Source organism: Zonotrichia albicollis, chromosome 2, assembly GCF_047830755.1.
Source record: "Zonotrichia albicollis isolate bZonAlb1 chromosome 2, bZonAlb1.hap1, whole genome shotgun sequence".
In the NCBI taxonomy this organism is placed as follows: domain Eukaryota; kingdom Metazoa; phylum Chordata; class Aves; order Passeriformes; family Passerellidae; genus Zonotrichia; species Zonotrichia albicollis.
Genome location: NC_133820.1, coordinates 30405740 through 30416929, shown reverse-complemented (window position 1 = coordinate 30416929; position 11190 = coordinate 30405740). Strand labels below are relative to the sequence as shown.

At 42.7% G+C, this 11190-nt stretch overlaps 1 long non-coding RNA gene across 2 annotated transcripts in view; it reads right to left on the bottom strand.

Annotated features, from left to right (window-relative positions):
• Positions 1-239: 239 nt before the first annotated feature.
• Positions 240-11190, bottom strand: part of LOC141728147 (uncharacterized) — a 152517-nt gene continuing 141566 nt past the window's right edge. For both annotated transcript variants that reach the window (XR_012578916.1, XR_012578915.1), the window contains exons 3-4: positions 6434-6664; positions 240-3123 (exon numbers count right to left, since the gene is read on the bottom strand). This is a non-coding gene — a long non-coding RNA (uncharacterized LOC141728147). The remainder of the gene's footprint in view (positions 3124-6433; positions 6665-11190) is intronic.

The window sequence follows — 11190 nt, the reverse complement described above, 5'->3', positions numbered from 1 at the left end:
GCTGTTGATGGGAAGGCAGCTCTGAACCATCCTGGGGACTGACATCTTCTTGTACCATCTCCCCATGGGTTGCTCTGCCAGGGCAAAATGGGTAGACTTTGATACATCCATTCCTGTTTCTGACTCCTCTAATAGGTGACCTTTACTGTGCACTTGAGCTGTGGTGAGTGGAGGTGAGGAAGGGATAGGAAAGAGAATGAATTTGGATAAAGAACTTTTATTGATATACACCATGGCTATACATGTGCACACAAACTCAAAATATTGTTTAAATTCCTTTTGGACTCATTGATTTAACTTTCCAAAAATAAATAGATACCTAACTCTCTGCCTAGGCTTTTACACTAACTGGGTAGGAGGAAGGGACTCCAGTCTAAAGACCTGCAGCTTAGCAAGAGGCATGGGGGTAGGGACATAATATTTGTACTTTGATAAGGCATAATAACTTACTGCAGTTTAAATTCACAGCATTTTAAAGTAAATCTAGCTAGGCTGTGTTCACTAGCAATACACCCACACAACAAATACTCTAGTAAGTGGCAATGAGATGAAATCTGGAAAGGCAGCTGTGAAGCAAAATGAAATATCTGTAGGGATAGGTAGCACATAAGTCATATGAACAGTTTTGAATCATCTTATCACTGGAGACATATCTTGGATGGCTGTACTTTGTCCTGCAATACCAGTGAACAAACAGCATACATAGAAAAGTTGTGAGCTAGTGTCCACTAAGGAGATAATAAGAGATGGCCAAAGAAACTGAGGAGAATTTGTTGGAATAAAAAATTTTTAGAACACAGCTTGTGATGTTTACCAATGTATTTGCTTCATTGAAAAGCTGTATTTGAACAGAGAAATGCTGTTTGTCTTGTGTACCTAAATTCCTAAGCAGAACAGAACAAACTTTTATTTTTACAGCACAGTAATTTCATAAGTAATAAGTCACCATCTCCAACATTTATCAGATCTTAGCCCTTCCCTTCTCTCTGTTTTCTCTTATTCTCTTTCACCTTGTTTTGTTTGTTTTATTTTAGGAAATGTGAATTTTGTTCCATGACTAAAACAAAATCTGTCTGGACCTAACAGACCCTTTCTGATGAAAGTTATACTAACATTCCTCTCTTGTAACTGTTCAGTTTCCAAGAAAAGTGTATTTCTCCACAGACTACCATTGTTGTTTAACCAGAAAAAATCTTGACCTTCTCCAGTTTATATGCTGTAAAAAATCTTTCTCAAACTGCATGGAAGATGGAAATCATTCACTCAATGGGTTTTTGGCAGCATGTGGTGTACAGGTTTCCCAGGGCTACTCCATCCATCCACCTTTTCCTGACCTGGGTAGACAAGCTGTCATGAACAAGACCTCCAAAACTGCCAGCCCCTGCCAGGGTTAGGTAGTTATGGATTTTGCACAGAAGGGAGACTTTCCATGCTGAAACTGAACCAGAATTTTATCCCTTCTTGGAGACTCTGGATGGATCCCAGCTAGTTGGAGGGGCAGGGTTCTTGTGTGGCACAAGAACAACAACCATGTCTCACAGCTAAGCCCAGATGCAGAACACCCCACCTCCCTTTTCCTGTGCTGTGCCCATCTTAATGTCACCAGACTGTCACCAAGAGCTTGGGACAGCCTGAGTGATGTCTATAATGCAGGTGTAGATAACAGGCTACAAGGGTATCAACTTCTTTTAAAGACACTGTGTCTAAGGGGAAAAAGCACTGAGATTATAAAATATACTGCTTTGCATGGACAAATAAAGGCAGCCAAAGTAGGGTTTTGATCTCATTTATACCTTCCATGCAAGCTTATTAGACAAACTAGAAATTTTAAAATAAATAGTTTAAACATAAGAAATCAAGGTGGAAACTCATTTCAGGTGAAGATATGAAAGAACACAGCACGACCACTTGATGTATCTTGAGAGCAGAGCCAGAAACCGTTTTTTTTTTTTTTTACCTAGAAGGCTGAAAGGAACTCAGAAATCTGCCTTCAAAATTTTGGGCATGTTAGCTGCATCTATTCTAAGTTTGAAGGAAAAACTTTAATGTAAGAATTCTGAGTCTAAAAACCAGGGCTTGACTGGGAAAGTGCAACTACATTGTAGGGTTAAACTCTCATTCACCTCATTTACCCTTTATTCCTTTCTAGTAATGGAAAAAGGAGAAAGAGAAATTTAAACAAGATGAAAGTTCAGAGAGTAAATTTTAGAAATGGCATAAGAACATGAAGAAGAAAATTATTAGAGAGTTTCTGTGATGAGAAAAGTCCAGTGAGGAGCTAGAAAGAAAGGATAGAGGTGGTGAAATGTGCAAACAGTCCTACTGTATCTACTAGGCCTTGGAGAGTAAAATTCCTCCAAAGAGGAAAGGTAATATCTTGGCTTATCTCAGTCTCTTTTTCAAATTGAGTATGGGTTATTTTACAGTTCCTGGCATAGATTGAAAGAAGTTAAAAATTAATGATTTGTGGGAAGTGTGGTGCTTATGGCAGAGAGTGCAGCCAATGTCAGCTCTGTTTCTGTACCAAAGGACCAAGCATCCCCACCTGGGTTTGCCCTAGCACTGGCTCCCAGCAGCAGGAGGCTCTGGGAAGCCCTACAAGTCTTGCCCCACACAGACAGATCCATTCACCCTCCAGCAGGAGCAGCACATAGAGAGACAGGGACACTGTCCAGCTGAATGGTGGTGCTTTGATTTAGTGCTTCTCCTCCAACTTCTGCCATCAGGGCTTCTGTGATGGCTTAGCTGTGATTGAAGCTGTGTGAGGTGATTTACCTGGGTGATTGAGAGCACAGGTGATATCTGTTCTTCCCCAAGGTCAATGATACCAGGTAAATGGCATTTAAAAATGGCACGGGCTTGTTGAAAGCTAGCTTAGATACTCTGATCTTGTACTGCAGTCTGCAGCCGACCCCATCACTTAATGCTGAATCCATCCATAAAATCTTTCCAAATGCTTCCCAGCTGGTCAGTGTGTAAGAGGCATTGTCCCCAGAACAAATATATCAACAAGCCTGCATAGCTGCTTGACAAACGGGCTGCTCTGAGGTTTTCTGCCAGCTCAGGTGGTTTTCTTAAAGGGATTACCTCCAATGTCTGTGGAAAAGGATCTGTCAGCCCCTTCTACAAAAGACATAGAAAAGTCTCAATCAAAATTACTGGAAACCCATTTGTCAAAGTAGCATTTAAAATGTTACAGGTTCACCATTTTCTCTTCATGTATATAAAATGGGTGTGATATAACTTTTAGAAAACCTGAGAGTGGGAGTTGCACATATATGCTTAAAAGAAAAGAAAAAAATTTAAAAAAAAGAAAGAAAAACAATGGAGTAAATGCTTCCTGGCAAAGACCAGCAGAAGAATGTAGCTGCCAAAAGAAGAAACTGCCTTTGATTAACCTTTACATGCAGTGTGCACTTGTGATTCTTTTTCATTTGGGTCTCATTGCACCAAATGCATAAGAAGTCCCTGATTAATGTGATTGCTTTAAAATATTTTATTTCTAACAGCCTCCAAATATAAATCTGCATATTCAGGACATCTGAATGCTGGTTGTCTTCCTGTCCTTCCCATAAGTACCTCACAGAGGCTGTTTTCTGTAGCATGGGGAGCAGTGTGTTCTGGTCTGCAGATGGGGTAGAACTGCCTCTCCTCCCTCCAGCAGCTTTGCTTTGGCAGCCACATCTCTCACATGCCCACTCACAGTTACAAATGAGCTTGCACAGGGATGGAAGTGTGAGACCTGTGTGATGGGATTTACAATACCTGGCTGTCAAGGTGATTGCCAATGTCAGTGGGAGAGGAGAGGAGAGGAGAGGAGAGGAGAGGAGAGGAGAGGAGAGGAGAGGAGAGGAGAGGAGAGGAGAGGAGAGGAGAGGAGAGGAGAGGAGAGGAGAGGAGAGGAGAGGAGAGGAGAGGAGAGGAGAGGAGAGGAGAGGAGAGGAGAGGAGAGGAGAGGAGAGGAGAGGAGAGGAGAGGAGAGGAGAGGAGAGGAGAGGAGAGGAGAGGAGAGGAGACCACCACTCTTTTCTTGTATCTCCTTCACCCCATCATCATCATCTTTCCCAGACCATTAATGTCTTGCTCACTCAGAACTCCACTCAGGAAGTATCCTTTCTCAGCCAGGTGCTTGTGGAGCAAGTCTGGCAGTGGGAGCAGGATTGGGCAGGGTGCCCTGTCTGCAACAAGCCCTGGCCCTGCATGGGGCAGACACAGGCTCTCTGCTGCACCCACACCAGGGTCTAGCTGCATACACAGGGTAGTATCTGGGGACCCATCATTTTAAGGTAGCTGCCTAGCCTGAACTAGTCATCATCTCAGCTTCTCTGGTCAATATGGAGAGTCTCAGGGAGGTGCCTGAGTGGGGAGGGATGGCTCTTCCTCTGGAGCTGTCTGCATATCTACTATTAAACGACCTTAGACAATCAACTCTGACTAGATATCCAACTTCTAGATAACTAGAGCTGCTTAATAGAAATACCTCTCTAGGGCATAAAGATGAATGGAAGAGAAATAACTCAGAATGGTGGATGATAAATCATTTGCTCCTTGAGAAATCAAGGTCTATGAGCTATTTCCACCAAGGATTTTAGAGTATTTTATTTTTTTTTCTCAATAGACACATATTATTGTACCCTTCTCCTATAGGTGTCTGAATAAAGTACATAATTTCCTGATATTATCATCTAATGGAGCTATTCCTGTGCCAAATAGGTGGAGGCTTGTATTTTGAAGCTAGAGGCTTTGTAGACAAGTCCCACAGACCATTCATTGTATGTGGCTTTGCACAAACCCTGAACAAAGTTTCTCAGCCTGTGATGAGCTCACAGCAAACCTCTCCCCATCTTGGCAACCAGGACTGTGAGGATGCTAAAAGTGCTGAGCGGAGGGCTGGAGCCCAGACTCTGGCTAGAGCAGTGAGAGTTTTTTTTGGAGCACAAGTGACAAGGCAATTCAGGATTTATGTTACAGAAAGGGCTGTGGTTGCATCTGGCTCTTGCAATGAAATGCTGACCATTTTCAGAAAACCTGTAACTGACTGTATTAAGCCTGGAAGACTGAATTGGAAGATTTGGCTGGCTGGCTGCTAGCTAATAGAACAGAGAATTTGTATTCCAATCATTGATAACTGATTAGGCTTAGATGGCAACCTGTTCAACCAGGTTAGCAGGAAGGCACTTTTAGGCATGCTCAGCATTGCACTTCTAGGTGTGAAGGAATTTAAACCAGTAAGTATAAGGAAATTTTTTTTGTTTCTCATTTCCCAAAGAGTCATAACCAGTGGTTTGGTTTTTGTATTTTTTTGTTTTGGTTTTCTTTTCCAGTTTAGTTTTGGATGTAGCTCCCTATGTCCTCCCTAAATCCTCAATGTATTTCTTCAGAAATGGTCATTGGCCAGTAAAGCCTTTTGTCCTGACAGTAATATTAAAATTTGTATTTAATATGTATCAGAATTGGGATCTGAAACTCACTTGTATGAGTTTCTTCTCTTAGCTGGGAGCAACTGAATTGAGATGCAGCATGTCTCCAATCACAGTATTTCCCAGCAAGATGAAATAATCATGACATTGAGCCAGAGCTGAGACTCTATGAGGTTGGGGCCAGATGTCCTACTTTTGTCTGCCAAGCAGAATCCTTTCCTTTTACAGCCCCTGTTAGGCTGGTGGCCTACTACAAAAAAAGGACCTTTTTTCTATACTACCTGTTGTCACAGACAAGGAGGAACTACTGATGGAGGCCCAAAGCTGCAGTGCTAGACTCTAGCATGGGTGTGCATCATGCAACCAGCTGAATTATTCATCAGGAATGTGTTTCTGGGAAGTGCAACTGTTAGTGGTATGGTGGACAGAAAAGTAATTTTTTTTTCAGAAAGTTTAGTGTTATAGAGAAGAATACATGCAGCAACTAAGAAAAAAACAGAGTGTTAATACAAAGGGCAGTATATACATTTTGGAGGATGGAAAGGCAGGAACAGGACCATTATCAAGAGGAGATGCTGTTTTTAAGGACAGACAGCCAGTATGAAAGACCTTAATGGCCTCATCTGAGACTGAAGCACCAATACAAGACTTTTAGTGTGCTGTCTCTTGAGACCTCTCTTTGAACAGTTACATTTTCTTTGCATCATCATGCCTGAGGTGCATTAAGGTTTATTGAATGTGCAGGATGTTGGCACACTGTGATGACAGTGGCCAGCAGAGCAGGTCATTAGGTGGCTGGTGGTGGATCTCCAAAGCAAGGCATAGCAAAGTGGCAGAGAACTGGGCATTACTGCCCTGGAACTAAATGATATATACAGGAGTGATATACAATGTTCTTCTGATGGGTAGGATGTGAAATGAAAGCAGATGAAAAGTTTGTCAGCTCTGACGACACCAGTGATTTCTTCTTTGCTTTCAGAGGGCAATACCAGTGTTTTGAACTGTGTGGTTACCTGCAAACAGTAAGCATGCTCTGCAGCTTGTGTCAGCAGAGCCCATGAGAAGTCAGATCTCCACAATGAATATCTTGTGTGTGCTTGCATTCCTCAAGAGTGGAATGATCCCCATCAATTGCTGCAGGCAGGCTTGTGGGCAGGGATCTGGAGGCAATGGGGAGATTAGCTCGCTGACATTTCCTCACCTTGACAATAGAATTTAGCCTGGAACAACTTCTTGGGTGTAATCTGTTTAAAAAGAGAAAAGACAGATGCTTTATTTGTATCAAGAAATTTTGTATTTAAACTGTGCTTCCAAGTGAAATGTGCCCTCGAGGAATCTCTCTAGTGATGTCAGATGTTAACATGCCTTCCTTCTACAGAGGTGGTGAAAAAAGAGTAGAAAAAGCCAAAGCAATTGGGAGCCTTCCCCCCTCACACCACAGTAATTACTGCACAAAGAGCATTACATGTTTGTCTATTCTCCCTAAAGCGCTGCTTCATGGCACTCTTCACGGGAGCGGTGAATTTCCATAAGTGAGTGGTGACCTACATTCAATGCAGAAGCCTTGCTGCTTGCTTTCAGGAGTGTGCCCTGGCTGCCTTCCAGATCAAGCCTCAGATTCTCAGCATTTCATTTCCTGGCTCATCCCTGTCGGGTGTTCTGGGGACTGCGTTCTCTGCAGAACATCTGCACAGAAAGGTCACTGTAAAAAGAAGGGTTGGAATGAATTTTTGTGGTAGCCTTAACCATTACTCTGACAGAAATTATAAAAATATAGCCTATGATGAACACAAATCAATAGGCAGTTAAGAAAACAGCAGCCTGTTCAAAATCTGGGCTTGTAAAAAATCAAGGCTGTGATTCAGCCATAAAGTATTTTTTTCAAACTTTGTCAAAGTCTTACCATTAAATGAGTTGCTGAATTAAAAGCTGATCAAGTTTGCCATTGATGCTTTGCCCTGCTGTGTACCTTATCACTGACAGGAGAAGCTACCAGCCTGTAAATTAGTGTAAGAGTATTAACTAGCATAACAAAAGTGCCATCACAAATCTTTTGTGTGGACAAAACAAGAGTATGTAAACTGAGTGCATGATTAATTTTTTAATGTATTACACAGCAAACTGGCTGTGAACTTCCTAATTCTGGTTTGAGTTTTATTGTGCAAATAAAGTGGTTGCTTGAAGTGCTGCAGGGAGCTGTGGTAGGAGCATATGAATCACTGACATCTTTCAAAGGAAAGCTCTGCTCCAAGTGTGGCTGTCCCAGTGGTGAGGTGACATAGAGACCAGACAGACCAAAACCAAAGCAGAAATTAAATTAGTTGAATCTGCTCAGAGATAAACATTTCTAGAGAAATTTAGACCAGCTGTTCCTTTGGATTCACACAGTACAACTAGACAAATACTTCAGAATAAGCAGCACTGGCCTCACTAACATTCTCTATAGCTAATTGAATATTAGGATGTGTTGCTTGGGCTCCAGAAAAGAGTTTCATCTTCCAAGTTATCTCTCACGAATGGGAAAATGTGCAAGGGTAAATGGAGCACATTCTGTCCACTCCAGCCTATCACACTACATAACCACATAGAGAAAGGCAAACAAATAAAAAGATCAAGTCAAACTATCCACAAGGAAAATCTCTCCAAACTTACAGCCCAAACACTGAAAACTCTGAAAATCTTGAAAATTTGGCAAACCAAGGGGAACTTTACTTGGCTAGCGAAAAAATAGGAAAAATATGGGAATGAGTCATTAGGGTCAGGCCTAGTTCAGACTTCAGATCAACTGGAGCTTGTTTCAGGCAACTGACTTTTTTCTGTGACACACACAGAGGAAAGGCTGACGAGGCAGAATGAAAATAACAAGTGACCATGACTCCACAAGGCTCCTCTTTCCCAGTCAGCTGCCTAATTGCTGGGAGGCTACTTACTCTGTGGAAGAGCTGTGCCATGTTTTTTTTTGAGTTTCTTAACTTCTGCCAACTGCAGCAACCATACCTGAAGCTGCTTCAACATAAAAATAGATCAGAAGTGATAACTGCAGTGATGGAAAGCTTTGAGATTTTGCATGTTTTAATTCCAGGCTATTTGTCTTAGCCAGGAGGGATTTCCTGCCTTCCTTTGCAGCAACCTCACTTTCCAGAGTGCCTCATTCAGCGTGGCTTTGCCTGACCAAGGGGAGTGGAGCAGGGCTGTTCCTGCGAGAGCAGGCACAGCAGTGTCCTTAGGGCAGCCATGAGGGACAGCTCTACTCCAGGTTGGGCCTGTGAGTGTAATGGCTGAGAAATGCTGACCCAGCATGACCAGGGCTGGTGTTCAGTGTCTCTTTGAAACACCCCCTCTTTCACTTCCATTTCTGCTTTTGTGCCAGCAATGCACCACTGTGTTTCACTTATTTCTCTGTCTTGCACTGTCTGCTTCTCATTTTCTTTCTTCTCCCTCAGCTCTGTTCTTCCTTTGTTCTCTCTTCTAATTCTTGTTCTGTGTGTGTTTCCCCTCTGGCCTTCTTCAAAAATTTCTGCTCCTGCCTTCCATGATCAGCACTCAGTGATCCTCACCCTTCTGAAACATTGAACAATGTTAGGAGCTCAACCACCTCGGCAAAACTGGTGGATGAACTTAATCCTGTATATTTCTCTGGTTGCTGTGCTACAGCAAAGGCTGCTTTGTGCCTGAAGATCTAAGGCTTGCCAACCATGCTTTACCTGGAGGAATGCAGCAGCCAAACCTACCCCATACCAACACCAGCTTCTAGGTCCAATACTAACACAAGCTGCTCGGCCCAAAACTGAACCAGGATTTTAATCTGCAATATAAACAAAACTGCAGGACTGCATTGTTCAGTGTAGAATTCAGTGCTCTCATATTTCATGAAAAAGCAGGGGAAACTGAAAACAACACTCTGCCACCAGGCACAGCATGAAGCAAGATAAATGAATAATACTGGACTACTTTCTTTACCTAATTGCCTGGGGAAATCACCTAAAGCAAATTTGGATGCTAAAAATGCTTGGGATAAAAATATCAAGTAATTTGCAGTTAACATAAAAGATGCCAATACTCTGAAACTTTACTGTTTCCTCAGTGCTTAAAAGCGAGTCTGCCAGGGTTCCTTTTCTGAAAAAACCCAACATGTAGCTGTGTCCTCTCTCACCATTCAATGAAGGAGAAATGTTTCTCCTTCTAAAGCAAAAGAGTATCTTTTACCGATTGCTGTAAATTCAAAAGTCATGCATTGGTATCAGCAATCCACACCTTGCCATATTTAAAAGTTTTGTTTCCTTACTATTCAGCCTGCTGGACTGAAACACAACTCTAACATTGGCATCCTTTTATCACGTTTGTATAAACTGCAAAAATACCCACTAAACTGAGAGCAGGCATTATATAAATATAAATAAATAAATAATATAAATTAATAAATATAGACTACACTAAGACATCAAAAGAAAACTCACCTGGGAATATTCCTTATAATAACTCTTCCTTAAATCTATTTTGGCTTTTTAAAGAAGAAGAGAAAAATCTAGTTGCCACCTTGATTTCTTTTAGGTTGTGGTTCTTTTTAATCAAATCCAAACATCAGTGAAAGTGAAGGAATATGAGACAGACCAATTCTTCTCAAAGTGGGGAGTGTAGAATAAATTTCAGATGGATGAGGGAAAAATACATCTCACCTTTCTTTCCATTCTTTCTACCCTGGTCTTTGGGACCCCTTTCCCCTTTAATAGCCATAGGATGAAGTGCCAGAAAGACGACATGAGGAAAGCTCAGGTTTTGTGTGGTACCTCCCTGTGGGGGCCTGAATACATGTTGTATTGTGAGATCAGTGTGTGTCTAAGTTACTCCAAACGAGCTGCAGCTGCAGGGTCCTTAGTTGGGCAACAGCTGTAGCTCGTGAGGGTAACTGAGATAAATAGGGGTGGGTCAAGAGCCCAAGAGGAGCCCCTGAGAAGAGAGACAGGACTGTGCTGCAGAGAAAGGAGAAGAGCCCCAGCAGAGAGGGAAGAACAACGCTGCAGCCAAACAGAGAGAGAGAGAGAAGGTATGGAATCCCCCGGACAGCCGAGAGCTGTGACAGCCTGAGAGCTGGGACTTTACGTGTATGGCAGCCAGAGAGCAAAGATTACAACACCTCCCCTGTGAGATGGCATGGCAAGCTCAGAGGGGGGTCACAAAAGATGCATCTGCCTACCACTGCTGAAGCGGCCCCAAGGGGACTTGCCCAGGGGAGGAGGCAGCTGATGGGCTCAGGTGGGAGTGCAGGGAGCTGCTGCCAGCAGCAGGGATGCATGGCAGGGCACCAGGCTGGGTCAGAGTCAGCCTCACTTTGGAAAATCTGGGGATGGAAGGAGTTTAAAATGTTATCTTTCATACAGACCTGATTGTTACTTAGGAACACTGTGAATTTTTATCCCATTAGTTAATCAGTTTAAATGGATTGTACAATCTGAAGGAAACAAAGAGGTAGGCGTGGGCAAGACTGCATGGTGCAAGTCCACATTACTTCTGAAATGCAGATTCTCTCTTCCTCCTTTTCTCCCCTCCCCTTTGCCAGCACTCTGACTGCAGGCTGCAAGGAGTGCTCCCTGGTTTGGTGAACATTTCACCTGTTCCATCCTGTGGGGAAGCAAGGGACCCAGATGCAGGGATACCACAATTCTCAGCAGTGCCATGTGTGCACCAAGTCAGCTGGCCTGCAACACTCTACCCATGTAAAAAATGACAATCTTATTCTGAACGGTCTCTCCTCTTGAATCCAAAGGGGGTG